The 15368-nt window shown below is 46.1% G+C and overlaps 1 protein-coding gene across 6 annotated transcripts in view; it reads right to left on the bottom strand.

The window, feature by feature from the left end:
* The window catches only part of MSRA (methionine sulfoxide reductase A), a 471584-nt gene that overhangs the window by 440988 nt on the left and 15228 nt on the right, over window positions 1-15368 (bottom strand). The window contains exon 1 of one of the 6 annotated variants that reach the window (XM_064146684.1): window positions 6318-7291. The exons of the other annotated variants lie outside the window; for them this stretch is intronic. The gene's annotated coding sequence lies outside the window, so the exon portion shown is untranslated. Of the gene's footprint in view, window positions 1-6317; window positions 7292-15368 lie in introns of those variants that run through there. 6 annotated transcript variants of the gene reach the window in all.

Genomic DNA, 15368 nt, shown 5'->3' with positions numbered 1-15368 from the left:
GGCTGCTGTCACCAGTGGCAAAATTAAAGCTTGATTTCTAAATATTTGAGCTGCACAAAACACCTGCAATCACCCAGATAACAGCTTAAATATGAGTGAGCCATGAAAAAACAAAACCAACAAAAAACCCTGGGGCTAGGAACCTGAAACAGAGGAGGGACAAGGGAGAAGGACAAGAGGAGGCTGAAGGGTGACCTCAGGCTCATCAATTCAAGGAGATGTTGAGGTGCTGGAAGGTGTCCAGAGAAGGGCAAGGAAGCTGGGGAGGGGCCTGGAGCAGAGCCCTGTGAGGAGAGACTGAGGGAGCTGGGGGTGTGCAGCCTGCAGCAGAGGAGGCTCAGGGCAGAGCTCATTGCTGTCTGCAACTACCTGAAGGGAGGCTGTGGCCAGGTGGGGTTGGGCTCTGCTGCCAGGCAAGCAGCAAGAGAAGAAGGGGACACAGTCTCAAGTTGTTCCAGGGCAGATCTAGGCTGGATGTTGTTAGGAAGTTCCTGGCAGAGAGAGTGATTGGCATTGGAATGGGCTGCCCAGGGAGGTGGTGGAGTCGCCGTCCCTGGAGGTGTTGAAGCCAAGCCTGGCTGAGGCACTTAGTGCCATGGTCTGGTTGGTTGGCCAGGGCTGGGTGCTAGGTTGGACTGGCTGAGCTTGGAGGTCTCTTCCAACCTGCTTGATTCTATTGAGTTCTGTTGCTGGTTGTCTGGCAGAAGAGACCAACCCCACCTGTCTACAGCCTCCCTTCAGGTAGTCACCTCAGCTACTCACAAGACTTTTTCTCTAGACCTTTCAGCAGCTTTTATGACCTTTGGCCATGCTCCATCACCTCAACATGCTTCTTTTCACGAGGTGACCAAAACTGCATCCAATATTCAGATATGGTCTCACCAGAGCTGAGTACACTGGGATCACAGCTTCCCTAGTGCTGCTGGTCATACAATTGCTGACACAAGGCCAGGATGCTCCTGATGTTCTTGGTCAGCATCATTTCCTAATAGCAATTGTGAAGAGAGAAAACTTCATTAAAGATCTCATCTAAAGACATTTCTTCTTATCCTCTCTTATTTTTCTTAACATTTTTGCCATTTTCTTTCATCTTTTCACTCAATTTGTTTTCCTTCTTACCCTTTTTGCCATTTTGATTCATTTTTTCACTCAGTTTGTTTTCCTTCTTACCATTTTGCCATTTTCATTCATTTTTTCACTCAATTTAGTTTCCTTCTTACCATTTTTGCCATTTGCTTTCATTTTTTTCACACTTAATTTTCCTTACCATTTTTGCCTTTTTTCTTTATTTTTTTCACTCAATTTATTTTCCTTCTTACCCATTTTGCCATTTTCTTGCATTTTTTCACTCAATTCATTTCCCTTCTTACCATTTTTGCCATTTTCTTGCATTTTTCACTCAATTCATTTTCCTTCTTACCATTTTTCTCATTTTCTCTCATTTTTTCACTATCTGCTTTATGTTAATTATTTTTTTTCCATTTTAAAACTACCTTTGGCTGCTTAAAACCCAAAAGATTTGTTTCAGTGGGCCCTATATAAAAGAATCCACAAGGCAAACACAACCCTGGGCACTGCAGGGCACGGTGCCATGCCCTTTTATCCCAAGACACAGTGAGATGTCATGTTTTCTGGTAGTATCAGACATAATTGCTTCCAGTGGGATTACACCTGATCCCAGAGGATGAAACAGCTGAAGGAAAATACCACATGCAAATGTCTACCCAACAGCTCAAAAGCAGGTAGCATCACTGAAACTGGCTGTGATAGCAATAAAGAGGATGCTGACCAAGCACAGAACACAGCAAGTTTCACATACAGGAAGGATAACAGAGAGTAGAAGAAACAAACCCCAAAAACTGGAGTAAGAAAACAAGCTGAAAGATCACAAAAAAGCCTGTTCTGAGTATCCTGAGTTTCCTGAGTTTCCTTGCACTACAAGACCAGGGGATCCAGAGGTACCATTCCAGAGGAACAGGTCAAAAGACTTTACACTTCTCTCCTTTCTGTTACACAATTGCTTCAAAATACTAAAAGAAGGAAATTAAGAGAATAAAGAAAAATAAAATACCAAAGAATACCTCCTATGGATCATCCTCACTGCTGGGTGGACCTCAGGAGACAGAGCTGCTTGAGCCTCAAGTCCATTGCACTACAGAAGGCAGAGCTGCTTCAGCCCCATGTCCATTGCACTACAGGCTTCAAGAGCCCTTACCAATTACGACCATCCAAGTTTTACTGTCATTAGTTCAACATCTTGGTCAACATTTTTGTGGGTGCCATGGACAGAGGCACTGAGTGCAGCCTCAGCAAGTTTGCTGCCCACACCAAGCTGTGTGGTGCAGCAGCCAGGCTGGAGGGCAGGGATCCATCCAGAGGGAGCTGGGCAGGCTGCAGAGGTGGGCACAAGCCAAGCTCAGGAGGTTCAACAAGACCAAGGGCAAGGTCCTGCAGCTGGGTGGAGGCAATGCCAAGCACAAATGCAGGCTGGGCAGTGAGTGGCTGGAGAGCAGCCCTGAGGAGAGGGACTTGGGGGTGCTGCTAGAGGAGAAGCTCAACAGGAGCCAGCAGTGTGCACTTGCAGCCCAGAAAGCCAAGCAGAGCCTGGGCTGCAGCAGCAGAAGTGTGGCCAGCAGGGCCAGGGAGGGGATTCTCCTCCTCTGCTGTGCTCTGCTGAGACTCCACCTGGAGTACTGCAGCCAGTTCTGGAGCCCCTGGGACAAGAGGGCTGTGGAGATGCTGGAGTGTGTCCAGAGCAGGGCCAGGAGGATGCTCAGAGGCTGCAGCAGCTCTGCTGTGAGCACAGACTGAAAGAGTTGGGGCTGTGCAGGCTGGAGCAGAGGAGGCTCCCAGGTGACCTTCTTGTGGCCTGCCAGGATCTGAAGGGGGCTACAAAAAAGCTGGGGAGGGACTTTTGAGGCTGTCAGGGAGTGCCAGGACTGGGGGGAATGGAGCAAAGCTGGAGGTGGGGAGATTCTGTCTTCTTGGTCTGCTGGCTCATGTTCAGCCATCTGTGAACCTCAGGTCATTTTCCACCCACCTCTCCCCAAGCCTGTAGCATTCTTGGCACAATTGTGACCCAAATGCAGGTCCCAGCACATGGCCTTGATGAGTCTCACCCTATTGGCCTCAGCTAATCATCCACCCTGACTAAATAACTAGCCTTGAGCAGATCAATACTTCCATCCAACTTGGTGTCACCCGCAAACTTAGTAAGATATTAAAGAGTACTGGCCCTGGTCCTGGGACCTGGAGAAAACCACTAATGACTGGTCACCAACTGGATTCAACTCACCACCACTCTCAAGGCTAAGCCAACCTGCCAGTTCTGCCCAGGGAGGTGGTGGAGTCACCATCCCTGGGGGTGTTCAAGAAAAGACTGGATAGGCACTTGGTGCCATGGTCTAGTTGACTGGATAGGGCTGGGTGCTAGGTTGGACTGGATGAGCTTGGAGGTCTCTTCCACCCTGGTTGATTCTATGATTCTATGACTGGAAAAGTACACATGTCCAACAAATGAAGATGCCTTAAAGTGCCTACCTTTGCTGACTAGAAAGGAAAAATGGGAGCAAGGAGTCCTACATCCCCACACTGTAGATACTGAACTTGGCCCAATTCTCTCACGAGAATGTAAAGTGATTCTTTCAACTTAAAATCTCACTAACTAATAGCCAAGAGTGCATGAAAATGAATTCTAGGCATCAGTAACTGAGCGTCCATACAACTATTCACCCTCTTCATTCAAATGTGTTGGGTACTCAAACCGCACCACTTTCCAAATGGTCTAAAGAAGCAACAAAGGTTGAAGTGGCAAGATATAGCTGGGCATTGACATTAGCATAAACACACATTGCAACAGAGCACTCACTATGTCAGCTGTTATGAATAAAATAACAAGAAGTAGGTTTCCCACCTAGAGAAGAACCACAACACAGCGGTACTAGAGACGGTGAGATGGTATCGCAGGGAAGCGCAGCGCTCTTGCTGCTATAATTGGTTCAGTCAGCATTTAACCTGTCCCTTTCAGGTGAATTTACACAAAAAACAAAGGAATTGGACTGTGCAAGGTGAATCCATATGACAGGAAAAGCTTTACAAAGGGAAAAGGTGTCTCATTACATCTGAAATGTAAAATTACATCAATGCTGGGAGTTAAGGACTTCAATAACACTGAAATGAGAAAGAAGCAAGAAATACAACAGACACAGAATCATAGAATCAACCAGGTTGGAAGAGACCTCCAAGCTCATCCAGTCCAACCTAGCACCCAGCCCTAGCCAGTCATCTAGATCATGGCACTAAGTGACTCATCCAGGCTTGGCTTCAACACCTCCAGGCACAGAGACTCCACCACCTCCCTGGGCAGCCCATTCCAATGCCAATCACTCTCTCTGACAACAACTTCCTCCTAACATTCAGACTAGACCTCCCCCAGCACAACTGGAGACTGTGTCCCCTTCTTCTGTTGCTGCTTGCCTGGCAGAAGAGACCAACCCCACCAGGCTACAGCCTCCTTTCAGGTAGCTGTAGACAGCAATGAGATCACCCCTGAGGCTTCTTTCATTGGTGCCCAGTGACAGAATAAGGGGCAACAGGCACAAACCAGAATCCAGGAGGTATCATCTGAACTGCCTTTTCTGTGAGTGTGACAGAGCACTGGAACAGGCTGCCCAGAAAGGTGTTAGTGTCACTGCCACAGGCTGCCCAGACAGGTTGTGGAATCTCCTTCTCTGGAGTGATTCCACACGTGGCTAGACACGATCCTGGACAACCTGCTCTGGGTGACCTTGCTTTAGCAGAGGGCTTGGCCTCGGTGATACCCAGAGGTCCCTACCATTCTGTGAGTAAAGTATCCCAAAAACTCTAAATTATGATATCATTTGTAAATAAAATACAGAAATACAATAAACTCTGTCAATTTACACTCACAAATTACATTACCCTGCAATCCAATCCCCATCCTGGAATCAACCATTTAAACCACACGATTCACCTTTTCATTTTCACTTGCCACGTGCAGGTTTACCCCAAAAACCATGCACTTAGATGAACTTTTAAAAGTAGAAAGAAAGAAAATCTACACTTGCCACATGATGTAGGCCAAAAGAAATTTCTGGTGATGTAGCTCTTATTTAGGAAACAACAACAACAAAATAAAAAAGCCAACCAGGAATCTCAAAAGATAAAGAAATGCTTTCAAAACTGTGGCTAATTGCTCTCAAAATAACTTCAGCCCCAGCAGATGTGCCAATGGTTGGTTGTACAAATGCCCCTGTTTGTAAACGCACTGCACGGACCCACATGTTGAGCATTTAAAACTTGAGAAATACTTGAAGGGGATGATTAAAAAGGATCTAAAAAGCATTGAGGAGAGAAACGTGGTTATGGTAATATTCTGGGCTTGCTTCCACTTAGAGGTACCACGATAAATGTTTTCTATTGCTTTTGTGACTTTCCATAGGGACACCCACGGAAAAATTCAGCTTGAAATGCCGTGGTTAGAGCAGCCTCATGTTTGGAGGCTCGGTATTGCTTCTAAGAAATACAGGATATTCACTTCAGAATGTGCCAACAGACAAACCTGCTACGCTCCTGTGATTGTAAACTTAACAGCCATCACATCTCTCCGTTTCCCTGCTCCCATCACATGTTAATGCCTGTGCAGGAATGAACAACGCAGCAGCTTAACCACGCCGAAAACCAAAGCGAACCGCTGCAAGCGCTTTCTTTCCACCTAGCAGCATTTGTCATCTGTGGCGAGGGGTCTGTTCCAACACAGAGTCGTGGAATACATTTTTCTGTGATCTAAACAGACAGGGTTGATGGGTTTATAGTGATGGAGATACTTCCCTTCCAAAGAAAAAAATCACTAAGACGCCACTTTAAAAGGTTTCAGGACGGCAAATGGCAATCACAGGACGGCAAACGGCAATCACAAGATGGCAAATGGCAATCACAGGACAGCAAATGGCAATCACAACAGCATCTCACCCGCTATTTAACTACAGGATCTTTCAAAAAGGGTCACTGGTGTAGTAAAAATCTGACACATCTTGCTATGAACCTAACTTAATGTCATATTCAGTAACCCGAGTTCTTCTACATCATCAGAAAGACCTACAGTTAATTCCAGCAGCCCAGTAAGCAAACTGCCACGAGATGCAGTTGAAATACAAACACAAAATGCTTTTCATTAGTGTTCTTTCTTACTTCCCTTCGGCACAGAAGAATTAGGCAAATGTACTTCTGCAGCATGCCAGAAATTGCACATCTCACAAGCTGAACAATCTATTCTTTAAGGATAGTAGAATACTTACTCTAAGTGAAGGCGATCCATAACAATCTACGCTTTACAGTTAACTCTCTGAAACAACAATGCTGATTGCCACAGCAGAAGTAGCATAATCCAACCACATCCAGGCCTAAGAGGCAGTATACTAGCATTTGTTCCTAGGAAAGCAGAAATTAGGGACCTGTCTCCCTGAAAATCCAGGTACCCTTGGAGAAAACAAACAATGGATTTTTAGGTCCTTATTTTTATTGAAATCATGAGACATCCACGCTCCAGTCACCACAGATTTGTTTAATCCACGTATGAGCAAAGAGCAGATTGTCTCACAATTTACAGCAAACAGGTACCGTAGCTACAAAGAGAAGGATTTTATATCCAGTGTCATCGGTTCAAACCCAGCTCTGTCATCTTCAAACATTCCTCACTTGGAAGAAGTCACTATTTTTCCATCTCTGATTTCCTCCCAGAGTGGAGAACTGCAGAGTTTCACACAGCCTCTAGTAAGATGCACTTGAAGAAACGTTTCAGAGCAGCAGCAAAACAACCACGCTGTCATTTCTTTCCTTGCCCTTCAGGCGTAGTCTGGGTGTTTTCGGCTTGCCCTGAGTCTTCAGTGTTGCCACTAACAGCTAGGAGCTGGAGTTCGGACTGCACGAAGCAGCAAAAACAAATCCTGTTGCTTTAACAACACACTTACTTTGACATTAAGATGTCACAACTTTGCCTCTACTCTTACTTCATGGCTGGGTGAGACGAAATCTTTCAGGAGGTTCCATTAAAAGTTGGTTTCTGCAGCGCACGTGAGAGAAACGCCGGAATTCCCATCCCGAGCATATTCCGCAGGAGCTCTGAACTTGGCTTTAAAGCATTCTCGTGCCGATGAAAACTTTTTTGTTGCTGATGTTGCAGAAGATGAAAATTCTCCCTTTCGTTTAGCCATTCCCTCTGTAATCTTCCAAGTTTCTCGGCTCCCTCACAGTTTCATCAGATATATCCCTCCCCACCCCCCCTCAAAAAAAATAAATCAAAATCAAATCTCCTAGTTCCCTGATGTATAAACTGACATTGTGGAGGCTTCCTGTTTTATTTCCCCTATCCCTGGCAACCGAACCTCATTTAATGTACCACCACTTCCAGGCAGCCCAAGAGACTTAAAAAGCTAAGTTTGAAAACCAAAAAGTTGTGAGTTTTGCTGTACCCCAGGATGGTTTTCTTTCCTGAAGCTCAAGCCGAGAAAGCAGACAAAAGAAGCTGATTTGACTGAGCCGTGCCAAGTCTTGCCTTTTTTTTTCCTCCCTTCCTCAGCTCTCTCACTCGCTCTCTCTCTCCCTCGCTCGCTCCCAGCATGGCAACCTTCCCGAGCAGTCTTGGCGGAGCTCCAGCCTGTGCCAGTCTGTCTGAGTTCTTGTTTTCCAAAGGATGCTCTTTGCGAATCAATTAATAGATTTCAAAACAGGAAACTGTGGGTCAGTAACCAAATCTTGGCACCAGCAACTGCTCCTTCTGCCAAATGGGCTTATAGATTTCATGGTTTCCTACCTTTCACAATGGCTACAGCATCGCCGCTCGCCGCTCGCGGAGCACTGGAAGCCATTCACTGTTCGCAGCGATAAGAAAGCTGTTCTCTAAAGATGTCCGCATGCGACACACCAACAACCTGCAGTAAATCAAGACTCTTTGGAAGGAGGGCGGATGTGTAATTTTAATAAGCACCAAATACTATGTTTTCAGTCCCTCCTGAGAATGATGGGAAGATGCCAGGAGCTGGAGACGTATAGATGTGAATTAAGATCGCATTCGGAAGCCGTGAGCGTGTTCGCTTTCCAAACTCTGGCTCGAAAACCACTCAGCTCTCATCAATTCCCCCATCACCGAAAATCAGCTGAAAATTCAGGCTAAATCTGATCCCAGCTAATGCACAAAAAAGTTTTCAGCAACCTCCAGACAGTCATAGAAGTCAGTGGTGTCACTTATTCACTGGAAAACACAAGTTCTCGTGGCATCTGTCGAGGAACGCAGTTTGGCGGCAGAGTTATGGGGGAAATACGTGAGGCGTTGACTATTTTATCAGTGATTGATTGCAATGCGAATTCCCTCTTCCCGAAACTACACCACCCTTGTGAATTCTTTTGATCGAGGTCAAAGTAACATCTCAGAAAATGGCAAATTGAAGAGTCTATGATGTTTAAAGAGAGTTCTTTCGAGTCTTTGTGGTTTGATTTAATAGTTCGTCAGCTACTCACAGTCTGTAGCTTTGCAGGGAGTCCCTTTCTCCCGGTGAGGGTCCAGGCGTGTGCAGGCTCCCAGCCTCTGCGGCTCGGCGTGTCCGCCCGAGGCGAGGCTGGAGCAGGAGCAAGGTCCAAGATGGAGCAAGAAAACCCAAAAAGGTGAAAAGGGCGAAAAGAGCCCCAATCCTGGCCTGTCTACTATTTTTATAATGTTCAAATAGGACTTGCCCACCAGTTCGGACCACTCTTACGTTATTCACATAGATTGGCACAAGACAGTAAGCAACTTATACAATTGGGTAACATTGCCTAAACAATACTAAGACCACTCCTCAAGCCAGCCCACCTGCAGGTGCTGGGTAGGCCTGAGAAAGCTGGTTTTACTAACCAAAACAACAGCCTGTTTGTCTGAGAACCATGGCCAAGTGAAAGGGAACATGGCCAGTGTTTACCTTTCACTTACCCTAGGGAGAAATCTTCCCATGGGACTGAAAGATTGTTTTGGTTTTTCGATGCCTTTGGCTTCTTAATGTGAGGCATTAAAAATCTGCACGACATGGAGACTTTAGAGGGGCTTTTGCTACTCTCCATGACAGCATCCCTAGGAGAAACGGCTCAGCATTAATTTGGGTGGAAGATATCTTTGACACGTTACAAGGCTTTAAGGAGAGAAAAATATAGTAGGAACTTCGTGCAAGAGATTCTGAACAACAGAATTCATATGAAGAGCATTAAAGGAATAAACTTTCTTTTATCTTCAAGCCATTTGCCAAGGCAAAATGCAAACTTTTTAAAACATATGCATTACATTAATGAGCAAAATCAATCAGGCAGGAAAAAAAATATTTCCTGAAGTGTATCAGTTTGTAAGTGTAGAGATACTACTTCATTTTGTTAAGAGACTCAACATGGAGTTCCAGATATTTGGGGGTTAAGTTGGATTCTCTGGAGCAGAGAAGGGCGATGAGGCTGAGGAGAGGTCTGGCAAACATCACCTATGAGGGATGGCTGAGGGAGCTGGGGGTGTTTAGTCTGAAGAAGAGGAGGCTGAGAGGGGACCTTATTGCCCTCTACAACTACCTAGAAGGAGGTTGTAGTGAGGCTGGAGCTGGTCTCTTCTCCCAAATTACTGATGATAGGACAAGAGGAAATGGCCTCAAGTTGCATCAGGGGAGGTTTAGGTTGGCTGTTGGGAGGAAGCTCTTTCCTGAGCAGGTGGTCAGCCACTGGAACAGTCTGCCCAGGGAGGTGGTGGAGTCACCATCCCTGGAGGTGTTTAAGAGGAGAGTGGATGTGGCACTCGAGGCTATAGTCTGGTGATGAAGGCTGCTGGGATGAAGGTTGGACTGGCTGATCCTGGTGGTCCTTCCCAAACAGAGCAATTCATAGTGATGAGATGTTGTGCTGAGGGACTTGGTTTAGTCAAGGACTTGTCAGTGTGAAACTAATGACGGAACTTGGTGATCTTGAAGGTCTTTAACAACCTAAGAAATTCTGTGATTCTGTGATTTTCGGGTCTTAGTGACACAATCTTCCCAAAAGTGAGCCAAGTAAAGTTCACTGGACTAAAAAGGGAGTCAAAACATTCTTCCTTGGGAAGGCACAGGCTTTGTTCCTCAGGCTAAGAAAGCTATGGAGATTTAAGTGTTACTTTATGACCCACAACTGCCAAAGGTAAGCTGGAACTCTGTTCTGTCCCATCACTGCACCAGACACACTCCACAGTACGCCAAGTATTCACTTGCCAGATCAACACTTCTTCCTAGGAAATGTATCAATAGATTCTGTTTCTCTTGCTCTCCTCAAGCATATGTTGAACCTATAAACCAAAATCTCAAGGCTTCACTCCAGGACTACAACTGCAGGGAATATTATGGGAGCTCCCACATCCAGAGCACACTGAGATACCTGTAGGCAGGTATTTAAACTGCAGGTTTGAAACCAGCACTAAATCCCACACACTACAGCTATCAACTCAAGAAGTTGTCAGCAGCCTTCAAATACCTGAACTAAAAAGAAGAACAGAAATTGGTCTGTTTAGGTGCTGTGAGTAGGAGAAGAATTCGCCAAGTTCAACCAAAACAATAAAGACCTAGCACAAATTAACTTGGAATGCAATAGGAAGAGTGTGGACAGCAGGTAGAGGGAGGTTCTCCTCAACCTCTGATCTGCCCTAATGAGGTCACATCTGGAAAACTTGATCCACTTCTGGGCTCCTCAGCTCAAGACAGAGACGAAACTACTGGAGATGGTCCAGTAGAGGCCACAAAGGTAACAAGGGAGCAGAAGTGCCTGAGGGTAGAAAGCTTGAAAGACCTGAAGCTGTTGAGTCTGAGAAGGGGATCATATCAATGCTTATCAGATCTAAAGGGTGGGGGTTAAAGGATGGGGCCAGACTCTTTTCAGTGGTAAGCAGTGACAGGACAAAGGGCAACAGACACAAACTGGAACACAGGAGGTTCTGTCTGAACATGTGGAGAAAATTTCTTTCCTGTGAGAGTGACAGAGCCCTGGAACAGGCTGTTCAGAATGATAGTGAAGTCTCCTTCTCCACACCCAACTGAATGTGATCTTGGCCAACCTCTTCTGGGTGACCCTGCTTTAGGCAGTTAAGTTGAAATAGAATCATAGAATCAGTCAGGGTTGGAAGGGACCACAAGGAGCAGCCAGTTCCAAGCCCCCTGCCATGCCCAGGGACACCCTACCCTAGAGCAGGCTGCACACAGCCCCATCCAGCCTGGCCTCAAACACCTCCAGCCATGGGGCCTCAGCCACCTCCCTGAGCAACCCAGTCCAGCCTCTCACCACTCTCATCACCAACAACTTCCTCCTCACCTTCAGGCTGAACCTACCCACCTCCAGCTTTGCTCCATTCCCCTTAGTCCTGCCACTCCCTGACAGCCTCAAAAGTCCTTCCCCAGCTTTTCTGTAGCCCCCTCCAGATACTTGAAGGCCACAAGAAGGTCTCCTGGGAGCCTCCTCTGCTCCAGCCTGCACAGCCCCAACTCTTTCAGTCTGTGCTCACAACAGAGCTGCTGCAGCCCTCTCAGCATCCTCCTGGCCCTGCTCTGGACACACTCCAGCATCTCCACATCCCTCTTGTAACAGGGGCTTTAGAGCTGGATGCAGTAAGATACCCAGAGGTCTCTTCCAATCTCCACCATGATTCTATAAAACCTTAAGAAGAAACTTTCTAAAAGATAACAACTGCTACATTCTGTGAGAGATTGTCAAATCTTAATTACTCTGCTTTTCAAAACCAGGTTGATTATCTGACCTTCAGAGACGTGGCTAAAACAGACACCCTCCCAAGGTCCCACTTGTCTCGTTTCCAATGACTGTAGCAGCCCTATCCATGTTTCTCCCAATAGCTTCCCAACACCAGAAGAAACATCATTAACTTTAAAATCACTATTTCTGCCTCAAAATATTGCACATCCTCTCGTTTCAATTAGCACCTCACATCATTATGACAGGCCAACTGGGGGAAATAAATATACCTATGCATAACTTTTCTACTTCTTTTCTCTGTGCACTTGACAGAAGTCAGTTTGCCTTTACTGAAAGACCATCAAGCATCAACATGGGAACAAAAAGATCCCATTGAAATCCCTGTCAAAGGAATTACCTCTAAAAGGCTCTGCTACTTCAGCAGTCTCTGTTAGAAAGTAATCTTCTCATTAGTTCTCCTTCAAAATCTCCATGTATTGACAACTCAGTATTTCAGCTACACTCCAAAAATACATCATTCTGTCAAGGGTTAGGGCTGGGCTGGCTGATAAATGGGTGGCAGATGGTCTCTGTGAACCCCTCTCCCTCCTCAAAAGGGAAGAGGAAGGGAATAAGGGAGAGAGACTTAGGAACTGCAAAAGAAACCTAAAGCAGTTTTAATGAAAGCATTAACACTAAAAATGAAATGTATACAAATAGAAAGAAGCCAACATTGAACACAACTCCCCAATGGCAATGGTGTCACTGTCACTAGTGATGCTGTCACAGACACCGGCGAAGTCCCAGATTGGACTCAACAGCAGGTGGGACCCAGATTCAGGAGACAGATGCTGAAACCAACCATAAAACAAGGGGACACAGTCTCAAATTGTGCCAGGCTGGATGTTAGGAAGAAGCTGTTGTCAGAGAGAGTGATTGGCATTGGAATGGGCTGCCCAGGGAGGTGGTGGAGTCTCTGTCCCTGGAGGTGTTGAAGCCAAGCCTGGCTGGGGCACTTAGTGCCATGGCCTGGTTGCTTGGCCAGGGCTGGGTGCTAGGTTGGAGTGGATGATCTTGGAGGTCTGTTCCAACCTGGTTGATTCTATGATTCTATGACTCAATGATCTATAGAGTTCACTTCCATCCCCTAACATCCTGTGATGCTGTGATCCTGTATGCTCCTATGATTGAACGAGAGGCTTGACCCTTGTGATCCTTCAGCTTTATACTGAATATTACATACATGGAATGGAATCTCTTCCTGGTCAGTTTAGGGTTACCTGTGCCATCTTGGTCTTGGAGGTCTCTTCCAACCTGGTTGATTCTATGATTCTATAAATGTCAAGCATCAGCGTCAAGTAAAAAACATCAAGTATAAGCAAGAGCCCTTCTGCACCCCAGTCCTTGGCAGTAACTAAACATCAGCACTGTCACTGCTAGCAGCAGCCACTGTCTGTGCAAACATGCCCTTAGCTTCAGAAAATGCCATCACTGAAAGGAGACGGAAGGAGAAGTAAAAATACTGGAGAGAATTAGTTCTGGTTCAGCTCAAATCAGGACACATGCCAGCAGAGATGAACAATCTCAACTAGTCCTTCATTGCTCTGACTGAATGGAAGGCAGGAAAAACAGGTATATTCCCTAGTAGCCAAGAACTCTCCTGAGAAGTCCTACTGACAAGATTTTCTCTCTCAGCATACACTCCTGCAGACACATGGACCTCACTTGCAGAAATACCTACACTTCTCCTCTCATAAAGCATCTTTTCAAATGTGTGGTTTCCTGCAGCTCCCCTGATTTCCTCTTTGCTTAAACCCTCTGGATGAGGCACTTAGTGCCATGGTCTGGTTGACTGGACAGGGCTGGGTGCTAGGTTGGACAGGATAAGCTTGGAGGTCTCTTCCAACCTGGCTGATTCTATGATTCTGTTCCACTCCACTGAAGCTGCTTCCACCACTCTTAGTGACACCTTCCAAGATGCATCTTGTCAAAATTTCAACACAAGCAATTTCCTCTGCTTCCCATAAATAAGTGCCCCACTTAACCCAATAACCTCCAGACAACATGAAATTACAAAACCTTACTCAGACTTCCTGTTCAGGGACTTCCCATGTTCTCTGCCTCTTTTTCCTCTCACTCCCCCATAAGCTTCTACAGTTTACTTTTCTCCTTATGGTTGCCTGGGTCTCCCACAGCTCTGATGTGTCCTTTCCTTCCTGCACTAAGACAATGAGCTACTGGAAAGAGTGCAGAGGAGGGCTACAAAGATGACGAGAGAACCAAAGCATCTTTATGAGGACAATGGCTGAGAGACCTGGGACTGTTCCATCTGGAGAGAAGACTGAGAGGGAAGCTTAACAACATGCAAAGCAAAGTAGTCACAAGGATGAGGGCAGACTCTGTTCAATAGTGCCCAGTGACAGGACAAGGGGCAGCAGAATCACAGAATCACCCAGGTTGGAAGAGACCTCCAAGCTCATCCACTCCAACCTAGCACCCAGCCCTATCCAGTCAACCAGACCATGGCACTAAGTGCCTCAGCCAGGCTTGTCTTGAACACATCCACAGCAGGCACACCTCCTCCAGCAGGCACAAACTGGAACACAGAAGGTTCCTTCTGAGCACACACAAAAACTTCTTTCCTGTGAGGGTGCCAGAGCAGGAAAGTGAGTGTGGAACTGAGTGGGGCTGAGTCACCAGCTGGGGTTAAGCCATGCCACTTTGCTGCAGGACAGGCTGTCTGCTCCTTGGCAGATGACCAATTACCACCTTGGTTTGTCATTCATCATTCTGACAACGTAACATATGCATGACTGTGAGAGAGACAAGGAGCTGCTGGACAGGGTCCAACAGACACAACACAGATGACGAGGGGACTGGAGCACCTCTTTGACAAGGCAAGGTTGAGACACTCAGGGCTCTTTAGCACGGAGAAGAGCAGAGAGGATCATCTCAGTTCTGATCAGTAGCTGAAGGGCAGGTTCAAAGGAATGAGGCCAGTTTCTTCTCAGTGGTGCCCAGTGACAGGACAAGGTGCAGTGAGCACAAAGTAGAATACAGGAGGCTACATTTAAGTGTAAGGAAATAATTCTTTCCTTTAAGGTTGACAGAGCACTGAAGCAGGCTTCCCAGAGATGTTGTGAAGTCTCCATCTCTGAAGAGATTCCAAAACCCATCTAGACACAATCCTGGGCAACCTGCTCTGGGTAACTCTGCTTTAGCAGGGAGTCTGGGCTAGATAACCTGCAGATGTCCCTTCCAACTCCCACCATTCTGTCATTTGGTGACAAAAAATGTCACCAGGAATTAAATTAAATCAAATAGTAAGAAATCTAAACAGTACAAATGTATTAATCAACAATAAGGTAAAAGGTCCTACCCAGATCCCTTCACTGCTCTACACAGTGTTTGAAACAGGAACCACATTCAGACAGCACAGCATCAGAGCTCTTCAGAAGCAGAATGCTCCACTGCTACAGAAGTGAACATAGCAAACACTCTTGCTGCTGCTAATCTTCAGGGTTTATAGGAGCACTTCCATTGTCTAATCTGAATAAGCAGCCCTTGCATGAGACTTTTTAGTCTGGAGAAGAGAAGACTGAGAGGAGATTTAATAAATGTTTACAAACATGAGGGCT

This window comes from Pogoniulus pusillus, chromosome 7 (assembly GCF_015220805.1).
Source record: "Pogoniulus pusillus isolate bPogPus1 chromosome 7, bPogPus1.pri, whole genome shotgun sequence".
In the NCBI taxonomy this organism is placed as follows: Eukaryota; Metazoa; Chordata; class Aves; order Piciformes; family Lybiidae; genus Pogoniulus; species Pogoniulus pusillus.
Note: the sequence above shows the minus strand (reverse complement) of the source record. Positions and strands in the feature narration are given on the sequence as shown.